General features: G+C 40.9%; 1 long non-coding RNA gene across 1 annotated transcript; it reads left to right on the top strand.

The window, feature by feature from the left end:
• The first annotated feature begins 4,103 nt into the window (after positions 1–4,103).
• Positions 4,104–5,192, top strand: LOC140593512 (uncharacterized). Its single transcript, XR_011993912.1, has 3 exons — positions 4,104–4,211; positions 4,349–4,460; positions 4,636–5,192. It is a non-coding gene; the product is annotated as an uncharacterized lncRNA (long non-coding RNA).
• Positions 5,193–23,005: the final 17,813 nt, after the last annotated feature.

Here is a 23,005-nt window from a genome sequence, read left to right as displayed (position 1 = left end):
AAGGCAAAGACTATACATCAAAATGGCCTCTCAGTAAGAATATCAGTGTCAGGCAGCACTCACCGATACAGATTGTACAGCTTGCTAGACTGCATCAGAAAATTAATTTTTTAGCAGGGCTGAAAGGTAAGAGCTCCCCTAGTGGCTAAAGAAGTGCATTTTCCATTTCCATCCATCCATTTTCTATAACTGCTTGTCCTATTCAGGCTCGTGGAGGGTCTGGAGCAGTTAGTCTTCCCAGATCTGTCATTGTATTGTAATGTCGGCTGTTCGAAGTGTGCCCGTATCCCGTAATAAACCCTTTTTGTGCGTATTACCGGCTCTGCTCGCCTGCTTCCCGGTTCGTCTGCTCCACGACGTGACACCATCCATTATGTTTGTTTATTTCAGGATACTCATGGCGACCTGGACCCTGATGACCTGAAACACCACACACTGAGGATTGTAACCAAAGGGGGCTTTGCAGATGGGAGTCCGTTAGAGGCAGGGATTGTTTTGGAGGGGACACAGGTGATTGCAGGATTACAAAGTGTCCCAAATGCATGTGTCATCCTTCTTGGCCTGATATGTGATCAATCTGAGCTATCCCAAGCCACTGAGATACACATTTGAAGTCTTCCAAAAAGTTCTACTGGAACTCGACAGTGGGAAACTGTCCCCAAAGATGCTATCTTTAAAGAACAATCTGTTGCCATAAATGCAGGGTAAGCACTGATACGGCTGAAAATGCAACCACATACTACCACATCAGACCTCTAAGATCTTGGAAGATCAGTATTTTTTTTTCTTATTTTTCCATTGATAAAGGGTTTGTTATTTTATTGTGGTAATAGTTTATGGCAGTGAGGATGTTTAACAGATAATGTAGCATACTGTTATGTTTTTCAGTTAAAACTTAAGAGGTTTTCAGTGAGCAGTGATTAAGAGGATTTTACTGCATTGCAAGTTTGTGTTTCAGTTGCAGACATACTTATGTACCAGAACAGTAACATTTTTCTTTTGAGTTATAAGAAAAATGGTATTGATTTTTTTTTCACCATTTATTTTCATTGGCTGTTAAATGAAAGGCTGTATACCATTTTGTATTTTCAGAAAATAAGGTAATACAGATTTTATTTCTGTTGTGATGTTCAAAATTATTTTACATGTTAACATCCACCTGCTATTTTCAGTAGTAACAGTAGTAATTAAAGTAGTGGTTATGGTAGTGATAGTAATAACTCAGATTATTACTCAAACGTGTCTTTAAATATTAAAGAAATCTAAATGAACCTGCTTAATTTCATTGGCTGGAGAAATATATTTTTTTATGTAAAGACATTAAATTGAATATATATTGTTTGGTAGTGTCAGTTTAAGTTTTCTAAGTAAAAGTTACCTAAAATTTTATGTAGAGTATACTTAAAAACAAGGGTACAAAAATGGTGCACTATATTTTTGAGAAAAATCAGCTAATTATTTTTTTTAGTATATTTACATACATATACTGTACATACACACACACAAATATACATAGAAAAGCAAACACAAAATGAATTGTCAAATGTTCTTGTTTACATCGCTCTTTTCCGTCTCACATCCATTTCTTCATCTGACTGAATGTCTGTTGTTGGGCAATCTGGTTATACAGACTTCTTGAGACATTGTTTGGCTTTATAATATGATACTAGAAGCATAAAATGTAAGTTTTGAGTTAAAAATTACTTTTTTTAAGAAAACAAAAAATTAAGGTTACTTACCTCAGCTTGCCAACATATTGATATGCCTGTGAATGGCCCAGTCCTGTTCTGGTGGGATGTGGTCTATGACAGCCTTATGAAGTCGCTGCCCATCAAATGGTGGCCAGTAGCATGACTTCTCATTATCCGTCTCATTCAGCCAGTTGGATGGTGCAATAGCTGTACCTTTGTCCTCAAACTCCACTACTTTCCACAACTGTACTATGTCCTTTGTATTTCTGAATATGTCAAGGAAAAGCTTACTATAAATTGTGTGTGTATACTAGTATCAAATCAAAAGCTCATGTTTAGGTGAAGTAGAGGAGTTGCAATAAAACTTTCATTATATGGGAACAACACATTTTCTGTTAATATTAATCAGATTTCCTACTGCAAACTCTTCATCCAATCCATAAACCAGGTAACAACTGATTAAAGATGAGGGCAGGGATACGAAAAGAACGACTGAGAATTCTTAAACCTCTGATAAACCACATAAACTGCACTATTGGATTTCAGTTTGTTTCACACCAAAGCAATTTTACTCCCTATTGTGACACAGTTGTCTCCCTTATGTGTTGAAAATGAGAAATACTATGGAGCTAAATTAGGGCCAAAAGTTTCGTTAATTTGAAAGAAAAAAAAAACTTTCAAACACGTCTTTTTAGTTTGAATACATCGTTGTACTTTTTAAAGTTCAACAGCAAAACTTGAACTTTCAGCTTCAGATTTTTTTTTCAAATTAACGAAACTTTTGGCCCTAATTTAGCTCCATAATATCCCTGGTTACAATTCTTTTGCACTGCTGAACAGAGCTAAACTGAAATGGCAATGGACCTTTCTGATGAAGTTCCAGTAATTCAGTCTGTTCACTAGGGGGCTGGACAAAAATACTTGGAACCTCAGAAGCCTTTTCACAATTAGTTGTAATGGCTGATTTGGCTTTCTTAACATTTTTTTAATTTTCCCAAGGAAACATTCATATGGAAAAGATGACACATTGCCAAGAGGGCCAAGCAGCCAATACTCATCAGACAAATGTATCAGTTGGTGTATGCTAAACATCATTTCATCCTGGCCATACAACTGGTTCAATTGTTTCAATGTACTTATGCTATCATATATATCCTCCTGAGACCCCACCCATTCATTTGTGTCCATTGTAGTGGACATTTTATTTTTGCATCTATCTTTTCACTGATGTTAGGAAACGTATTTATTTCTGTTGTACACTAAAGAGGACATGCTGTGAAATTAAAAATAAACATAAATTTAAAAAATCTAAATTGTAAAATGTCTTATTTCCTCCAAGGACACTTTTTTCCTTGGGTCTCAGGAGGATATATCGAAGTTCCTGTAGTCGGGAGAGGTCTGCAAATAATAATGATAATAAACAACTAAATATGTGAACACCTTACAGTCCATTACATTTATTTATTATTGTCTTTTTTAATGCTTTCTAATTCTTATAATTCGCGTCAATGGAGAGGAAAACGCTTAACATGAGATAAAGTCTATATTCCTTGCATTTCGGTTTTGATTTTTTGTCAGGTGAAAGTCTTTATGATCAGATTTGTCTATGAGAAATTTGGTGATTATTAGTTGCTGTTTTGGTACATTAAACCACATTTTAAAATGTCCCGTGAGCGCCGCCGTGCACCTTTTTGGGGGACCTGAGACCCTGTAGATCCGCCCGTGGAGCTCTAAAAGTCTCCGATTTCTCACCAGGACACTGAAGTCTTTGATGGAAACAGGCATGTTCATGAACTGCGTGGCAGTTTGGACAGAAGTGCTCATCGAGCTTCTTCAGTACTGCTTCAAAGTCCTTTTTCTCTCTCTCCTCCGCAAACAGAAAGGAACAGAAAATATGTTCTGCTTCGCTTTTCCATCGTAAATCAAACGACTGACGTCGGCTTCTGTCATCATTATGGAGTTCAGTAGCCGTCCTAATTCTGATAAAGCGCCGCTTCCAGTCCAGCCATTGTGTAGCATAGTAGTTAAACTTCATTAATCGCAATAACAGACGTCTGTCTTTGTAACTCTCCATTCGCTCCTCTTACTCTACCGTAATTACACCTGTATTGTCTTTATTTTACTATAGCCGTAAATACGCGTATGGCAGCATGTTACATCACGTATACGTTTCACAAAAAGTACTTAACAGTTTTTTTTAAAACTACAAATGATAAAACACTAAATTATTTGCATACAAAATATGAAGCCATTTTTATCATCCCAATCAAATGCAAAATAGAAATCCTATATTGTATTTGAAATAATTATTTTAAATACATGTATCATAAATACTGCCCACCCCTTCCACGTCCAGACACACAACCCCTCTATAAATGGATGTGATTCGACTGCTGGCCTCAGTTTAGCTGTAGAAGCATCACTAATCTTCACAGACATCCAGTGGAATCATGAAGTCCCATCAGATCTCTGCCTTCTTCCTCCTGATGACAGTGCTGCTGTCCTCCACTCTGGCTCACAGTAAGTCTGCAGCATCTCACAGCTTTTATCAGGACTTTGTCAGTATCTCAGATTTCATTTGCATTTTTCATGTATATATTCAGAGTGGCTGTATATATTTTGTATGTAGACATTTTCTGTTCTTCATGTCTATCCAGGTACCAGTCTGTCAGAGCAGTGCTGTATTTATTATTTTCCTGGAAGATTGAAGATGGACCAGATAGCTGGATATGAAGAGACCAGAGCAGACTGCCCTAAACCTGGAATTATGTAAATATTTACCTTTTTATGTATTGTTTTTACCTATTACTGTTCTGAGATTTAAAGTTTGTTTTGTGCAAAATATGTATAACAGAAATGATTTTTAGTTCTGGGATTGATACATATGAAGAGATTAACAAGTGAGAAGCAGATCCATGTAATTTTTTCTTTATATAATTTTCAGATTTTACACCACAAAGGGCTATGAAGTGTGTGTCAATCCCAGATCTCCTTGGGTTCAGTGGGTCATGAAGGAGCTGGATCAGCGCCTTCCTCAGTAACGCCTCCTGTCTGTCCGGCAAAACATGAAGAATGAATTTTATTCCATTTCAGCTTCTACTTTAATTCACATATAACATTGTGTCCTCGTTCAAATCATTTAAACTTTTGCTGCATTTTATACTTCCATATCTTTAGCTTATATTTTTAAAAACAGTAGTCAAATTTCAGTTGCACTTATACTGCTTTACATACATGTTACTGCATAAAGATTATTGAAAGGTTACAGTGGCTGGTCCATTACAGACAGCTGTGTGCCTTTCAGGGGTGGAGGAAGTACTCAAGCATTTTGCTTGAGTAAAAACAGAAATAAACAGGCAAATATGTACTCTGGTAGGAAGTCCATATGCTCAGATGTACCCCCATTGGACTTTCCACTTAAGTAAAAGCAAGTACTTGCTTGTAAACATACTTAAAGTATTAAAGTAAAAATACTAGAACTTGTAGTCCCTGATGCAACTGTATAACATGGCATTGTGTCAGCTGTACGTATATTTCATTAAATACAAAAATTCAGGCATGCTAGTGTTATATTTTCTGATGTAAACGTTTAAAACATGAAATGCTAGTTTATGATGAGCTTCAGAAGTATCATATTCCATTGAGTTCTAGTGATTAAGGCTGATAAGCACATCTAAGCTGAGCACAAGCTCTCAGCCACACAGTTCAACAATAGCTGTAGCACTGATATATGTGTGTAGGGCTCTGAACTTCAGTTTACAGATAATGTGCTATTTCGTGATTTGTATTGTTATCGGGATATGAGATTTTGGTCATACCGCAAAGCCCTATATGTATGTGTTATTAAACTTACCAGGTAATGGCCACAGGATGTAGATTTGAACACTTTTGTCAGGACATTATCAACATGCTATTCATATTTCACCAATAAGTAGGGGTGTAACGATATACTGATCGGCCCACGAGACGAGACATTTTTTTAAGGAAAACTTCAAAGAGGAAATATATTACTGGAAAGCAGCCATTTATTTGATTAATTTGAAAGCCAAAAAATGCAAAATAATGCAGGTGTATGACCGGTGAAATGTGTTAAATAATCACCATCATCATATGCGGTAAATAACAGAACAAATATCTAGCACCATACCGCATCATTTCACCACAAACTCAAATAACAGGCTTCTCTCCTATCTGACTTATCAACTGAACATAAAATAAGACAATATAAATAACAAACATAAAACCTTAACCGTTCTTCACCGTTGCAGTGGATTGAAGTAAAGAGCTATGATGGTGCTGAAAATGGCTTTGCATAGTAGTAGCGTTAGCTACTTATTCTCTTATAATGCTTACAGGTGGATCGTGTTTTGTCTGTCACCCTTTCGCCGTTTATATTTTCCGCCGGGTACCCAAAATACTGCCACACAAAGGATTTTAAAGGGTCGGGAGCATCTACCATGGAAATTTCTTCTGACGCCGACATGCATACAGCAGCTGATTTGCAGCGCCTTTGCTAGACCGCTTTCCACTCCGACGAGAAATCTCATGTTGTAATATCGCGAGATCTTGTTACACCTCTACCAATAGTTACCCTGATCACAAACATCCGAGATTCCGAGTATCACTGCTGCCATTCCCACAGTCGCTTCCATAATGAATCGTACTGTAATGTAGTACAAACTGCATAACAATCAGTCTCTCCAACCAGAAAAGCATGACGCCTAAAGGTTTATCTTCCGTGTGTAAGTTTCTAAGAGGTGACAGGATACCGACTATCCGCTTCGGGTAGCTGGACTTTACTTTGACGAGAAAACCCCCGAAATCTACATATTATCTGTCCCATGGCTATACTTTCCCTGTCTTCATCCGATTAAAAAATACTGGATAAGTGATTGTAAAATGTAACGCAACGCTAAGTAGAAATGTAATAGAGAAGGAAGTGTAAATATTTGCTGTGAGATGTAGTATAGAGCAAAAGTCAAAAGTGTCCACAGGTTAACCTACTTAAGTGATGTACAAAAATGTGAAAACTAGGCTTGTGCCGGTATTCGGTAATGCGATAAATCGCGGTAATGAATATGCACGATATTGTTATCGCGGGCACTTCAAAATACCGTGAAAAATAATAGATCCGAATTTATATTTTTAGAACGCGCATTAACTTATTTCCATCAACCGCTTGAAGAAACACTGCGTATATGCTGCGCAGAACTGATGCGCACTCTGATGTAAACAATCCCCACATGTAGAAGCACCGTGTGCACGCAGTGCGCGCTGCCGCTGCCACCGCACTCTAATCCTCACACGAAGAAGAAGCATGGCGGAAGGAGAAACGCTGCCGACAATTTATCCCCCTTCAAAAAGGGTAAAGTCAGAGGTTTGGAAATATTTTGGGTTCCAAAAAAATGCAGAGGGATTGCTGATCGAAGACGGTTTCCCTTTGTGTAAAACATGTGGACGGAAAGTGGCTGCTAAACACGGGAACACGTCTAACATGTTCGCTCATATTCGCGACAACCATCCACTGCAATTCAGGGAGATAAAGGTAAGACACTTCATTTCTCATGCTGAATACCACATAAAACAACTATTTGAAAGACAGGATGGCAAAATTACGTTAACTTATTTCCATTTGCTGCATGTTGCTTGCTTCCATGTAACGTTAGTTTAAGAGTTAGCATGAACTCCACTTGCTACACTTAAGTTTGCGTCTCGTATTTTAACAACAAAATACAATACTCAGCTAAAAGTAAGTTCTGTAATTAATAATGGAAGTTAGGCAGAATAATTTGATTTTAATTTAAAAAAGGAATGCAACACAATCATACATTTTCACACAGTGCGAGTAAACTTGATGTTTACATGTTTACAAGAGAGTACAAGTAAAGTGCAAAACTTAAGCTCATCATCGTGTGTTTTCTATTACTAAAATATAGTATGAAATGACAGATGCATTTAGTTGAAAGTTGGAACTTGGGTTATTTTTAATCTAAAAAAAAAAAAAACGAAAATTTACTTTGCTTGTAATTAGGGGTGGAGCCGAACCCGAATACGGTATTCGGAAAGGCACAAATAATGTGTTTTTTACGAATACTTATTTCGAACAAATACTTAAAAAAATATTTGTATTCGGGAACAAGAAAAACTTTATATCAAAAAGCTGCGTTTCCTCTTGAGACCGCAGTGCATGCCCGGATGAGTGAGTGAGTTCAGGAGTCGGGGGGGGGTTGTAAAAGAGGTGACTGACACAGGCTGCTCCACACAGTAACAGAGAAGGCTCGGCTGAGCGAAAAAAGACTTAACTATCACTATTTCTTAAATCTATTTAAAAACATATAACAAATGTTGTTCTTTTGCAGTTTGCACATTCACTTTGATATAATTGCTCAAGTTTACTTTTATATTGTGTATTGTTTTATTTATATTTATTTGTATTTAAATGTTTGAAGTACTTTTAGTTAATTAAAAAGTTATTAAAGTTACTAAGTTGATGAAACTGAAGTTTTTTGTGTTTTTTTACCTGTTTCTCTTGTAAAATTACAATATCGTGATAATACCGTATACCGTGATAAAAGCTCAATCAATTAATCGCAGCATGAAAATGTGATACCGGCACATGCCTAGTTCTAGTCTACTTTTGTAGAAGAATTATTGGTACATTATTTAATATATGCTTATTAATCTCCTGTTTTAATTCAGTACTGCTTAAAAAACCAATAAATAAAGTTTGGAAAAAAAAGAAGGGGACATGTGGTGACATTAAGATGTTTTAGGTAATATACGGTAAATGGGAACATTAAGGATACCGCCCGGGAGTGGAGTTAAAGGGATACAGGAGCGAAGGGTACGGTGTTCAGCAGGTTGAAGAGGTTAATAAAGGAGCCATTTCCCCTGATATAGTCAGAGGCTGTCGTTAATTTCTAAAACCCACATGCGTCACCACTGAAATAGACCCTGGTGGGATCTGTTCTTTTTGATGGCCTGTGGCTGCGTGGGGTCTTTGGACCACTAAGGGGGTTGGCAGGTGCTATGGTTGAAATAAAGGTTATGGAAAAATCTTAGCTATGGCCATTTTGTTTCTGCTCCCAGCTAAGCTCACATTACACATGAAGGTTTTTTTATATCAACCCTGGTGTACCCTACCCATTGAAGAGGATGATTCAGGATCCCTGTGGCATTACACACCTATAAGTACCACTACAGTACCAAAGGCAATGAGCAAACTGGCAACATCAATTAACTCAAGCAACCCAAAGGATTCTGAAGAATCATTAGGAGTAAAATGTGGTAGAGACTGATATCTGTGGCATACCATCCTCTAACACGGTGGGTTTCTAAATGCTAAGCCTGGGTTTCTAAAACCTGTGTGAGTCTGCCCCGCGATGGACTGGCACCTCGTCCTAGAGGGGGGGCTGTCTGCAGATTGCAAGACAGGGAGGGAAGGAGTATGGGGTGTAACTTGTAGGGGGAGGCATGTTTGGTACTTTTCTAAATCACATAAACCAGTTTGTTTTCTCAAGAAAACTCAATGGCGTAAACCTGCGTAGATTAACTGACAAAGACTGGTTATTTAAGTAGCCGTCTAACCTAGATATTTTGTTCTGTTCAATTGGATATTTTTGGATAAAGTCTAACTGATTAAAACCTAATATATTCATCATTATGTTTGTCCTCAGTTCATGTATTGATGGAGAGGGTAGTCAATACTAAACTTCCCTATTTGTAGTGCAACATTACTGTCAGGTGGGCAGGCCTTACAGCAGGCGTTATACTTATACTGGCATTTATTGTAGTCTTCTGGGCTGCAGATAGACACTGTTGCATCCTGGGTAAATCCCTGCCTTGGGCCCCTGGCCAATTGCCTTATGCAGAATAGGAAGCTGTACAATCTGTGTCCATGAGTGCTGCCTTTACATTGACACTCTTGCTGAAAGACCGTTTTTATTACCAGTCTTTACCTTGTGGTTAAGAAGAGTATACAGTATTGAGATTGGTTTTCATTTAAATTGGTAAGTGCTTGGTAGAAAAAAATCAGAAATTGTGTGTGTGTAAATTTACATGTTGCTTAAGCTCGTCTGTGCTTTGAAAAATAAATATGGGCCCCTGGTTCATTCCATAGGGTTAAAGACATTCAGGTGGTTAGGTGAATGTGATATAAACAAGAATGAAGCCTGACCAGGGCTGGGAATTAACTGCAGAGAGGTCTGGCTGTCAAGTGGCCCTAACAAGCATTACTTTTGTGTGAGATTCAGAAACTGCATCTGCAAGTGTCCCAGCGGAAACCAGCAATGATCTGCTCATTCCATGTCGTCAGAGGGCCGGATGAAAATGGTGTATGCAGGCTACATCCGGCCCAGAATGATTCTGCTGACTGGGATGAACATCCCAGCAGCTGACTGGAAATAATTCTTGTAAATGTCTGTTAGATAAATGTGTAACTTTGTCTTCAGCTTTCTCTCGAGCTGCCAGTGAATAAAACCCCATCTGGAGTGTCAGAGACACACTCAGCATCTCCCCTCATAGCTTCACCTGTGTCATTACAGCCCCCCAGCTTGGTCCTACCGCCCAAGCTTTCCTGATCTAGTGCCCTCCCTGACAGACACTCCTCCTCATAGGCCAACCCCTTCTGTTATCAAAGGCCCACCATTGCTCGTTGCTTCAGTCCATATGCCACCCCACCCCAGTGCCCAGACCACGGATCCTCCATGGAGCCTCCAGATTAGACCATTACACAGGAGTACCACACGGCTGTGTTCTTAACCCAGCCCCGTCAGATTTGCAGACGACACCGCTGTAGTTCGGCTTATCTCTGGGGAGGATGTGTCCGCCTACAGGGACGAAGTGGAGCGGCTGATAGCATGGTGCACAGATAAGAACATGCTCCTGAACACAATTAAGACCAAGGAGATCGTGGTGGATTTCAGGAAAAGGAAAACGGACATTAAACCACTTTACATCAGAGGGGACTGTGTGGAGAGAGTGTCAGACTTCCGCTTTCTGGGAATTCACATCACGGAGGACCTGTCCTGGGGTGTGAACACATCACATCACGGAGGACCTGTCCTGGGGTGTGAACACATCACATCACGGAGGACCTGTCCTGGGGTGTGAACACATCACATCACGGAGGACCTGTCCTGGGGTGTGAACACAGCAGGGCTGACAAAGAGGGCTCAGCAGAGGCTTTATTTCCTGAGTCTTCAGGAAAAATTGCAAAAACTGCTGGTGTCCTTCTATCGCTGTTCCATTGAGAGCATCCTGTGCTACTGTCTCTGTGTGTGGTTTTCTAGCTGCACAATAATGCAGAGGAAATCACTCCAGCGGATTGTAAAGACTGCCCAGGAGATCATCGGCTGCCCTTTACCCTCTCTGGATGAACTGCACAGCTCACACTACCTCAGAAAAGCAGAAAACATCCTAAAAGACTCCTCACATCTCGCTCAGGACGTATTCCAACTGCTGCCATCAGGCAAAAGATACAGAAGCATCAAAACAAGGACTAACAGACTGAACAGTAGTTTCTACCCTGTCACTATCAGGGCGCTGAATGACACTTAATCACCTTCATACAACTAGAGTGCAATATGTCTTTTATGTAAAATATGTCTCTTGCAATATGTCTTTTATATGTAACCAAGGACTGTGGAAGCCTGGCTCCTGAACCTAGATACAGTTTATATCAGCCGCCAACTCAAGAGGACCAGCAAAATTATCAAGGACTTAACCCACTAAGGTTTGTCCCCCTTCCATCGGCCAAGAGATTGAAGACCATCAGGACACAGACAGAGAAACAGCTTCTTCCCCAAAGCTGTAGCCTCTATCAACCCCCCCCCCCCCCCCCCCCCGGCCCCCTTCCATTGGCCAAGAGATTGAAGACCATCAGGACACAGATAGAGAAACAGCTTCTTCCCCAAAGCTGTAGCCTCTATCCCCCCCCCCCCCCACACACACACACACACACACACAAACCTGTACTCATATCTTTGTGGAGATCGTCCATTCATTTCTATGGGCAAAACCCAAATTCCGACAATGACAACCTTAACCCCTACTCAGCCCTAACCTTAACCATAAGTAACCAAACACAATACAAGTCTTGCTGACCCACATTTCGCTGATCCTTGCTTCCACTCCTCCAAACACATCTCACTTGCCAGGATGCCACAGCGGCATGAAGAAAACTTCCATGAAAATAGATAAAAACAACAGATAATATATGAAACATACAGGAAAATATATTCAACATCCCTTTTTAGATGAAACATAAAACTAGTTGAAATAACCAATACATTTCAATGGATCCTCATTTTTACTTGCAAAGGTAATTAATATGCAATATGCAACTATATGCAATATATATAGGTTTCTAATATTTCGAATATAACTACTGCTCTGGAAATATAGTTGTGCTGACAGAAGGCTACACTGCGAGGCAGGCTGCTTCAAATGTACAGCAGTACACAAGAACACGGTGAAGCAGGAGACATTGGGAACTACTAGAAACCAGCCGGGTAAAGGGCGCAACTTTCTAATGCCAGAGATGATCGACAACTTGTCCGTCAGTGCCTCATAAATCAGCGGATGACCTCAAGTGACCTTCAAAAGGAATGGGAAGTATTAAGTGCAGGTGTGATGTGCAGTGCTAGGACAGCTCATATCAGGCTCCTAGAAGCAGGACTGAAGTCCCATAAAGCAAGGAAGAAGCCCTTCATTAATGAGAAACAGAGAAGAACCAGGCTGCAGTTAAAAAAAAAAAAAATTCAGACACACAGCTGTAAACTGAGACATGAGTGAACCAAAATATGTTGCTGTGGTCTCTTCATTTTTCCAGAGCTGTATGTTCGGTATGTGAGAAGCAGTGCAGAATGATGTCTGAATCCATGGGTTGGTTTTATGGTGTGGTGTGGGGGCGGTGTATCATTTACAAGACGGGGTGGGGGACAGAGAAGTGGGACAGTCTGGCTACAGCTGTTGGGGAAAAGTTTTTTTAGGCTTGTCGTTTGGGCAGCATTTGCCAGATAGCAGTTTTTCCATATAAGACGTCTCTGGGCAGGGAGAGTCCAATTAGTCCAAACTCCATCCAGCCTGACTGCCTGCTGGCACTGAGCCTGTGCAGTGTGTGTCTGACTGGTGTGGAGGTTCAGTATCTGCTCACTCTCAGACAGCCTGTATGATTGACTGGCCCAGCTCTCAGATGCTGAGGTCCTGCTGGCAGGTTCACTGCTTCCTCTATCAAAGTGAGCAAAGAAGTTGTTGTATTTCTCACGCACTGGGGTGTCCCTTTGGATGAGGGTGGAGAGCTGTTGCATTTTTAGTCTGTGACAGACTTAGCAGAGATTGCTGTTCAGATGTAGTTCTGAATATTTGTATTTTACCTTCTTGATGCCTTTTTGAAAATTTCCATGAAATCACAGTTTGGCTGCTCCCTGCGTTTTGAATAGTCTACAGACATCCTTATTAAACAATGATTCTTGGTTTGCAAGGCTTCCATGTCCTTTTTTATTGCAAAATTGGCAGTGCAGGAGTTACATAAGTCATAACAGTAAATTTCACTCTTTGAGAAAGCAGAGCACCATGAGCAATTAGAGTTCACAGCCTTGCTTAAGTCAGCGTTTCTCAAGCCAGTCCTCGGGGCCCCCCAGACGGTCCAGGTTTTTGCTCCCACCCAACTCTCAGTGAACTGAGAGAGAGCAAAAACATGGACCGTCTGAGTGTCCCCCCACACTGATTCGAGAGACACTGGCTTAAGTACCCAATGGTGAAATGACTCTCATAATCTTAGGATTGGAACCCACAACCTTCTGGTCACAGGCACAGCATTCAATTGAACACCTCATCCAGATATTCAACACTTAATGCACATCAAGCGATTAGTGGATACAAATCTCTCATAGTTTTGTAGAAGCAGTTTCTCAATCTCACACAGAAGTAATGCTTGTTAGGGCCACTTCATTCATAGGACCACTATTGTTCCTAATTTACATTAATGATATTAACACCAATACATACAGTAAACTGATTAAATTTGCAGACGACACCAAGGTGGGTGGTGTAGCAGATACTGATCTAGCAGCAGAGAGGCTACAACAGGATCTTAATTTAATTAGCGACTGGGCTGATACCTGGCAGATGAAATTTAACATAGACAAATGTAAGGTAATCCATGCAGGGAGCAGAAATATAAAGTACAGATATTTTATGGGTTCCACTGAAATAAAGGTAGCTGATTATGAGAAAGACCTTGGTGTGTATGTTGATGCTTCCATGTCCCACTCTCGCCAGTGTGGGGAAGCAATAATAAAGGCCAATAGGATGTTGGGTTACATCTCTAGGTGTATGGAGTTTAAGTTAAGGGAGGTGATGCTATAATTATATAATTCCTTGGTAAGATCCCACCTAGAATTTCGTGTGCAGATTTGGTCACCATACCTTAAAAAGGACATTGCTGTCTTGGAAAGGGTGCAACGTAGGGCTACAAGAATGACTCCTGGTCTGAGAGGAATATCTTATGAGGAGAGGTTAGCTGAACTGAATCTGTTTAGCCTCGAGCAAAGGAGACTAAGGGGGGACATGATCCAGGTGTATAAGATTCTAACAGGTCTGGATGCAGTTCAGCCAAATGGCTATTTCAATATTAGTTTAAGTACTAGAACTCGTGGCCATAAGTGGAAATTAGCGGGAGAACATTTTAAAATGAATTTAAGGAAGCACTTCTTTACACAGCGTGTAGTTAGAGTATGGAATAGTCTTCCTGCTAGTGTAGCACAAGCTAAAACCTTGGGTTCCTTTAAATCAGAGCTAAATAAGATTTTAACAACTCTGAGTTATTAGTTAAGTTCTCCCCAAACAAGCTTGATGGGCCGAATGGCCTCCTCTCGTTTGTAAAATTCTTATGTTCTGTAACGCCCTTTGCTGTGCAGTTCCTGGAAGCACCCATTCACCTGCAGACCAATGGTGCAGGATGTATATTTGCATGCTTTTTTTTATTAAGGAGATTTTTTTTTTTACAGTTTTTCTTGATTGCTTTGGCACATTCCTCAAATGACAATTAACATTTGAAAAAACAAGTGTATTCCCAAAACCATCATGTCAATTCTGCACAGCAGAAAATCATTCCTCATTGCTTCACACAAATTTCCAGATGTTTTAGCAGATATATATGCATGGGTTTATACAATTGTCATCACTTGGCACAATTTTCAATTGATTTAGTCTTGTTGGTAAAAATAGATGACGTAGTTTCCCATTGTAATAATTTTACACCCAAAACTATATATGTATGAGATCATTGTCTTAGCCACCGCATGCAAAACCGTTTACCAAGCTTTCAAAACGATTACAAATATATTCCATAAATTGTAGTGATACCCCATTGTTGTGTTTTTGATTCCCACAGTCAGGGGCGCCATAAGGGGGCGGGGGGAGTTATGATGATTCCAGGGGCCCCTGAGTGACAGTGAGGAGGTAAGGAGCATGTTCTCATTACAGCGTGTTGCCACACCCACCACACGACAAACCACCTCAGGGATGAGAACCTGAGCGCAGCCATGCGGCAGGTGGTACCTCAGCACCACACTAGTCTGAATGGACCAATATGAGGTTTGTTTCCGGTGGCTGGAATGTTGATCCTGCCACCAACCCCCAGGTTATTCCTTGTAAGTTGGAGGACCTCCTTATAGGGCTGGATGTAGATTAACATCATACCCAGGATGAAGCACCTGCAGGTTAAGGGCCTTGCTCAAGGGCCCAACGAAGTAGAATCACTCTGCTCTGCTAACTGCAGATACCCTGTCACGAGCACTGGTGGAGCGTACAGAGGAGGAAAAACAGTTGGATCATGACCTCATGGAAAACACTAATATCTACATGGATGCCATAATGGACAACTTACCTGCCAACTCAAGTTATCTCGATGAGCGTGAGACTCTGTTTGGTGGCCAACATTAGGTGATCAGCTAATCAAACTGGTGCAGCGCTGCACAATTGGCACGGAAGAGCGAGTCGGTCTTGTAGAGCCATTAATGTCTAGCAAACTGCCAGAGAGACCCTGATCAAAAGTAGGTGCTGACATATTTTCATTGAATGACCAGAATTACCTATTAGTTGTGGACTATTTTTCATATTTTGTGCAAATTGCCAGACTGATGCCATGAAGGTCAGAGGACATTGTAGTACATCTCAGATCTATCTTTGCCAGACATGGCATCCCGGAAGTTCTGATATCTGTCAATGGCCCTCAGTTTTCTTTGCAAAGATTTGCCTAGCCATACTATTTCCTTAGCATTTCCACCCATCTGTTATCTTGGGCGTGGCTGGTCGGGTCGGCGCCGACCCGTGTCCTAAATCAGCCTCCCACAACCCTCAAACATTTTTTTATCATCCAGTTTGTTTCCTTACCTCTTGGTTACCTTGTTAGGCTTCCTTATCCATGAAAAGATTTTAAAATTTGGTTTTAAAATTTTTGGTGTGGCCCTCTGAAGACAATGATGTATGTATGAAGGTATGATGTCAATAGAACGGCCCAGTCCAAAAAAAAAATGGTAAAATAAACCTCAGGAGAATTATATAAATAAATCAAAGGTTTATATGTTACCTGAGTATTACTGAGGGGTATTAGAACACAACTGAGAAGAAAAAAATTACAATTTTTAATTTTAATAATATTACTATCAATATCAATATTATTAATATTAGTAACATCTGTGGTGTTAGGGTCGGTTTTGACCCATATATATTTACTTCAAGAAGAAGGCAAAAAAAGTATTTTTTTTTCCAAAAGTTGAACTTTAATTCAAATCACAAAGACAAAGCCAAACAAGTAAGACAAAATAAAACACAAAATAAATTACAAAATGCAGATCAAACAAACAATCAAACCAATAGAATTAGTAGTTTACACTACGTGCAAGTAGGACAGTAAGTGACATTTTTAGTGTGCTCTTTGCAAATATATTTCTGGCATTTGACACACATTGTATTGGTTTTTCTGTCCTTGCTGCTTGGGCAGACCTGACATCGCTTTCTTTTGGAATCCACCGGCCTCTCTGGGTCTGTGGCTGCAGCAGGGCTGGCTTCGACCGGGCTGGCTGTGGCAGGGCTGGCTGAGGAGGATGCTGGTGCTGAAGCTTTTCGTCTTCCTGCTGACGTGGATGGAGTGCTTGCCGAGGTCTGCAGCTGTCTGACCACAGCTGCAGCGGCTGGGTCTCGGGGGACGCGTTCCCTTTTTTCAATGTGTCCCTTTATAAGAGAATCCCCTAGTTCTTTGAGAATCATTCTTCGCCTTTGATTCTTGCTTGCATTCCACCCTTGGTGGATTTGGGTCCACAACACAAATGCGTTGTAGGCTGACACATCCAGGATATTGTAGAACAATACCACTGGCCATCTCCTGGTCATGCTCTGGCATGTATAGGTGGCAGTCAGCTTGTCCAGGTTGTCCACCCCTCCTTTGTTTTTATTGTAACCCAAAATAATGATGGGTTTTTTTCTCTTTTGCTGGAAGGGGTGTTGGAGAGCACTCATTCTGGGGACTCTCTTGTTCTGCTGGGGGACTTCAATGCCCACGTGGGCAATGACAGTGAGACCTGGAGTGGCGTGATTGGGAGGAACAGCCCCCCCGATCTGAACCCGAGTGATGTTCTGTTGTTGGACTTCTGTGCTCGTCATGGATTGTCCATAATGAACACCATGTTCAGGCATAAGGGTGATCATATGTGCACTTGGCACCAGGAAACCCTAGGCCGCAGTTCGATGATCGACTTTGTAGTCGTGTCATCGGATTTGCGGCCGCATGTCTTGGACACTCAGGTGAAGAGAGGGGCGGAGCTGTCAACTGATCACTACCTGGTGGTATGTCCACATACGGACAGCTCCCAGACGGCAAATGTCCACATATGAGCTCCCAGGTGGCAAATGTCCACATACAGTATGGGCAGCTCCCAGACGGCAAATGTCCACATATGAGCTCCCAGACGGCAAATGTCCACATACGGACAGCTCCCAGACAGCACTAGGCCGGATGTACTGTAGCCTGCATCCACCATTTTCATCTGGCCCACTTAAGACATGGAATGATTGCACTTGAGCAGACCACTGCTGGTTTCCGCATCAGGGACACATCTGGGCCACATATCAGCCAGTAGAGGCCAGGCTGTGGTTCAGATCTGGTCCTAATGTGGCCCAAAAGCAGTTTCTCAATCTCACACAGAAGTAATGCTTGTTAGGGCCACTTCATTCATAGGACCACTATTGTTCCTAATTTACATTAATGATATTAACACCAATACATACAGTAAACTGATTAAATTTGCAGACGACACCAAGGTGGGCAGTGTAGCAGATACTGATCTAGCAGCAGAGAGGCTACAATGGGATCTTAATTTAATTAGCGACTGGGCTGATACCTAGCAGATGAAATTTAACGTAGATAAATGTTGGGTTACATCTTTAGGTGTCTGGAGTTTAAGTCAAGGGAGGTGATGCTATAATTATTAGGGGTGCACCGATCGATCGGCCTCGATCACGTTAATTTGAGGGGATCAGAAATCGACCATATTCCCATGAGATCCACCGATCTTAGTTATATGCTTTTAACTCTTTGGGGTCGAGTATGTCGTCGACGACATCGCGTACTTTTCGCGTCTATTTCAGTTTATAAATATCTCGCTGAAATCTTAATGTATAATCATGAAAAAAACGCTGGCTAAATCCGTAATCTGTCTTCTTTTCAAAACGTCCATTGTCGGAAGTATTAAAGTTTTTTTAATTAGGTTAAATCGGAAAAAAAGTAAACCATGTCATCTTACTTTGTTTTACCTGCATCGGGGGCGTGTAGTACCGCTCTCACCCGAAGATCGCTATTCACGTTCTAAATATCCGCATTAGCGCGTATTCAAATCGCATTCGCATGGTAATTTGATTAACAGCACAACGGTGAAACGCGATCCAGATACATCCCCTTCAGCGCCATAAAAGGGGGTTGGGGACGTGGCCAGGTGACAATGGCTCATTCATACACATGAAAGTTGCTACATATTCAATGAAAGGAGCCAGAAATAGTTACATGAGTTAGGTTTTTCTTATTTATTTATCCAAATTAATGTTGCATCTACACCATTTAGTCATCTTCATGTAGCCAAGACTTTGGTGATCAGATATCTGGGATCAAAACAAACTGCCAGCATTGCTTACTATGTACTTTTATCATGTTTCTGCAAGTGTTCCAAACTGCATTTTGCAATGTCTATACTTTGATGTCAAATTTCAAACTTAACAAAAATCTGACATATTTACAATATATATTAAAATAAAGATGAGTGTAATGGCAAAACAAATATATAAGAAATAATTTATTTGCCATGAATTAAGTGTGATGAAATGTGTGATCATGCCCCAGTCAGTGAAAGTGTGTTTCCTACCCCTAGGCCCCAGAGGGTTAAATCAGCCTTTTCTCCCATTCCCGAGAGAGGTGCAGTGCAGGCTGCCTCCCTCCCTATTTTTTGGACAAGTGTGTCATAACAGCTATATATATATTTTTTTTTTTTACAAAATTAGAGAAATTAAAGTCTGGAAGAAAAAATATGATTTTGTAGTTCAAACAGCAATGCTCATTTATATGTTCATTTATATTTGAGGACACTACCTCATGTTTTGTGAGTATTCATATCAATTTACTCAATAAAAATGGAAACATTGAAGTAACTGTCTTTTAGTTATGAAAGAAACAAGATCGGCAAAAAAAAATCGAGATCGGCAGGTAAGGTTGCCTAAGGATCGGTGATCGTTGATCGGCCAGAAAACTGCAATCGGTGCACCCCTAATAATTATATAATTCCTTGGTAAGATCCCACCTAGAATATCGTGTGCAGATTTGGTCACCATACCATAAAAAGGACATTGCTGTCTTGGAAAGGGTGCAACGTAGGGCTACAAGAATGACTCCTGGTCTGGAGGAATATCTTATGAGGAGAGGTTAGCTGAACTGAATTTGTTTAGCCTCGACCAAAGGAGACAAAGGGGGGACATGATCCAGGTGTATAAGATTCTAACAGGTCTGGATGCAGTTCAGCCAAATGGCTATTTCGATATTAGTTTAAGTACTAGAACTCGTGGCCATAAGTGGAAATTAGCGGGAGAACATTTTAAAATGAATTTGAGGAAGCACTTCTTTACACAGCGTGTAGTTAGAGTATGGAATAGTCTTCCTGCTAGTGTAGCACAAACTAAAACCTTGGGTTCCTTTAAATCAGAGCTAGATAAGATTTTAACAACTCTGAGTTATTAGTTAAGTTTTCCCCAAACAAGCTTGATGGGCCGAATGGCCTCCTCTCGTTTGTAAAATTCTTATGTTCTGTGATGCCCTTTGCTGTGCAGTTCCTGGAAGCACCCATTCCCCTGCAGACCAATGGTGCAGGATGTATATTTGCATGCTTTTTTTATTAAAGAGATTTTTTTTTTTACAGTTTTTCTTGATTGCTTTGGCACATTCCTCAAATGACAATTAACATTTGAAAAAACAAGTGTATTCCCAAAACCATCATGTCAATTTTGCACAGCAGAAAATCATTCCTCATTGCTTCACACAAATTTCCAGATGTTTTAGCAGATATATATGCATGGGTTTATACAATTGTCATCACTTGGCACAATTTTCAATTGATTTAGTCTTGTTGGTAAAAATAGATTACGTAGTTTCCCATTGTAATAATTTTACACCCAAAACTATATATGTATGAGATCATTGTCTTAGCCACCACATACAAAACCGTTAACCAAGCTTTCAAAACGATTACAAATATATTCCATAAATTGTAGTGATACCCCATTGTTGTGTTTTTGATTCCCACAGTCAGGGGCGCCATAAGGGGGCGGGGGGAGTTATGATGATTCCAGGGGGCCCTGAGTGACAGGGAGGAGGTAAGGAGCATGTTCTCATTACAGCGTGTTGCCACACCCACCACACGACAAACCACCTCAGGGATGAGAACCTGAGTGCAGCCATGAGGCAGGTGGTACCTCAGCACCACACTAGTCTGAATGGACCAATGTGAGGTTTGTTTCCGGTGGCTGGAGTGTCGTTCCTGCCACCAACCCCCAAGTTATTCCCTGTAAGTTGGAGGACCTCCTTATAGGACTGGATGTAGATTATCATCATACCCAGGATGAAGCACCTGCAGGTTAAGGGCCTTGCTCAAGGGCCCAACGAAGTAGAATCACTCTGCTCTGCTAACTGCAGATACCCTGTCACGAGCACCGGTGGAGCGTACAGAGGAGGAAAAACAGTTGGATCATGACCTCATGGAAAACACTAATATCTACATGGATGCCATAATGGACAACTTACCTGCCAACTCAAGTTATCTCGATGAGCATGAGACTCTGTTTGGTGGGCAAGATTAGGTGATCAGCTAATCAAACTGGTGCAGCGCTGCACAATTGGCACAAAACAGCGAGTCGGTCTTGTAGAGCCATTAATGTCTAGCAAACTGCCAGAGAGACCCTGATCAAAAGTAGGTGCTGACATATTTTCATTGAATGACCAGAATTACCTATTAGTTGTGGACTATTTTTCATATTTTGTGCAAATTGCCAGACTGTTGCCATCGAGGTCAGAGGACATTGTAGTACATCTCAGATCTATCTTTGCCAGACATGGCATCCCGGAAGTTCTGATATCTGTCAATGGCCCTCAGTTTTCTTTGCAAAGATTTGCCCAGTTTGCTAAATGCTACGGCTTTAGACACCTTACTAGCAGCCCAAAGTTCCCTCAAAGTAATGCTGAGGCAGAGCTTCAGCTCCAGACTGTTTAGAGGATGTTAAATAAAGTTCACAATCCCTACTTGGCACTCCTCACATATGGAGCAACACCACTAGCTAATGGCTGCAGCCCAGAACAACTTTTGATGGGATGGAGACTTTGCACGCCTGTTCCTCAGGCTCTCTCTCTGCTGGTTCCCCAATTTCCAGATTTTTCGGCAGTGGCTGCCAAGGAAAAAGTGAGGAGATTATGATAGGAGACCCAGGTCCAGAGACCTGCACCAACTTACATCAGGCCAGGAAATGTGGATCTCAGATGCAAATTCTCCAGCTTTTTTTTAGTGGAAGGGCCATGTGGGATTGTGCGGAGGAACCGGAAACATCTTCTGCCAGTGGAATCTGCAGAATGGGACACGCTGGATAAATATATCTTGAGAGGATCTGCAGAGCCAAAGGGAGATACACAGGCTCCACTCCAGCTTCCAGTCCAGATGCAACCCACTTGCATTACAACTAGTAGTGGGAGATGGGATGTTAAACTCCAAAGACTGGACTTGTAAGGGTTAACACAGAGGAAAGTATGTATGTTTAGTTCAGGGTTATTCAACTCACGGTCCTCGAGGTCTGAGCACTGCTGGTTTTCTAGCCTTTCTTTACCTGTCAGTCAGGTGTGAAGCCTCTGACCAATCAGAATCAGTAATTATTAAATAACTACCTGGGAGAACTGAAAACACGGCCTGGATTTAGAATCGAGGTCCAGAGTTGAAGAACCCTGGTTTAGTTTATAGGGGTTTGCACCGTACGAAAGTATGACAGTAAGTCATTCCTGAAGGGAACGTTCAGTATATGTTAATGTTAAACAGTCTGCTAATGTTTGCATTGATTTTAAGAAGGGGAATATGCCTTTCAGTTCTTGGTTTATTTATTGCTGTTCATTATAACTGATGGTGTTACTGTATGTTTTTGTTGTTTTTGTGTCTATGTATGTGTTTGTTGGGGTATGTTCTAGTCTACTTTTGTAGAAGAATTATTGATACATTATTTAATATATGCTTATTAATCTCCTGTTTTAATTCAGTACTGCTTAAAAAACCAATAAATAAAGTTTGGAAAAAAAAGAAGGGGACATGTGGTGACATTAAGATGTTTTAGGTAATATACGGTATATGGGAACATTAAGGATACCGCCAGGGAGTGGAGTTAAAGGGATATAGGAGCGAAGGGTACGGTGTTCAGCAGGTTGAAGAGGTTAATAAAGGAGCCATTTCCCCTGATATAGTCAGAGGCTGTCGTTTATTTCTAAAACCCACATGCGTCACCACTGAAATAGACCCTGGTGGGATCTGTTCTTTTTGATGGCCTGTGGCTGTGTGTGGGGCTTTGGATTTGTCTGATAGGTTCCTGAGTGGGGGAGCTGCTGGCCTGGACCACTAAGGGGGTGGGCAGGACCTACTGTATGGTCGAAATAAAGGTTATGGAAAAATCTTAACAATGGCCATTTTGTTTCTGCTCCCAGCTAAGCTCACATTACACATGAAGGTCTTTTATATCAACCCTGG

The sequence above is a fragment of the Paramormyrops kingsleyae genome, chromosome 12 (assembly GCF_048594095.1).
Source record: "Paramormyrops kingsleyae isolate MSU_618 chromosome 12, PKINGS_0.4, whole genome shotgun sequence".
Taxonomy (NCBI): Eukaryota; Metazoa; Chordata; class Actinopteri; order Osteoglossiformes; family Mormyridae; genus Paramormyrops; species Paramormyrops kingsleyae.
The sequence above is the reverse complement of the archived record's forward strand: the minus strand, read 5'-3'. Positions and strand labels throughout refer to the sequence as shown.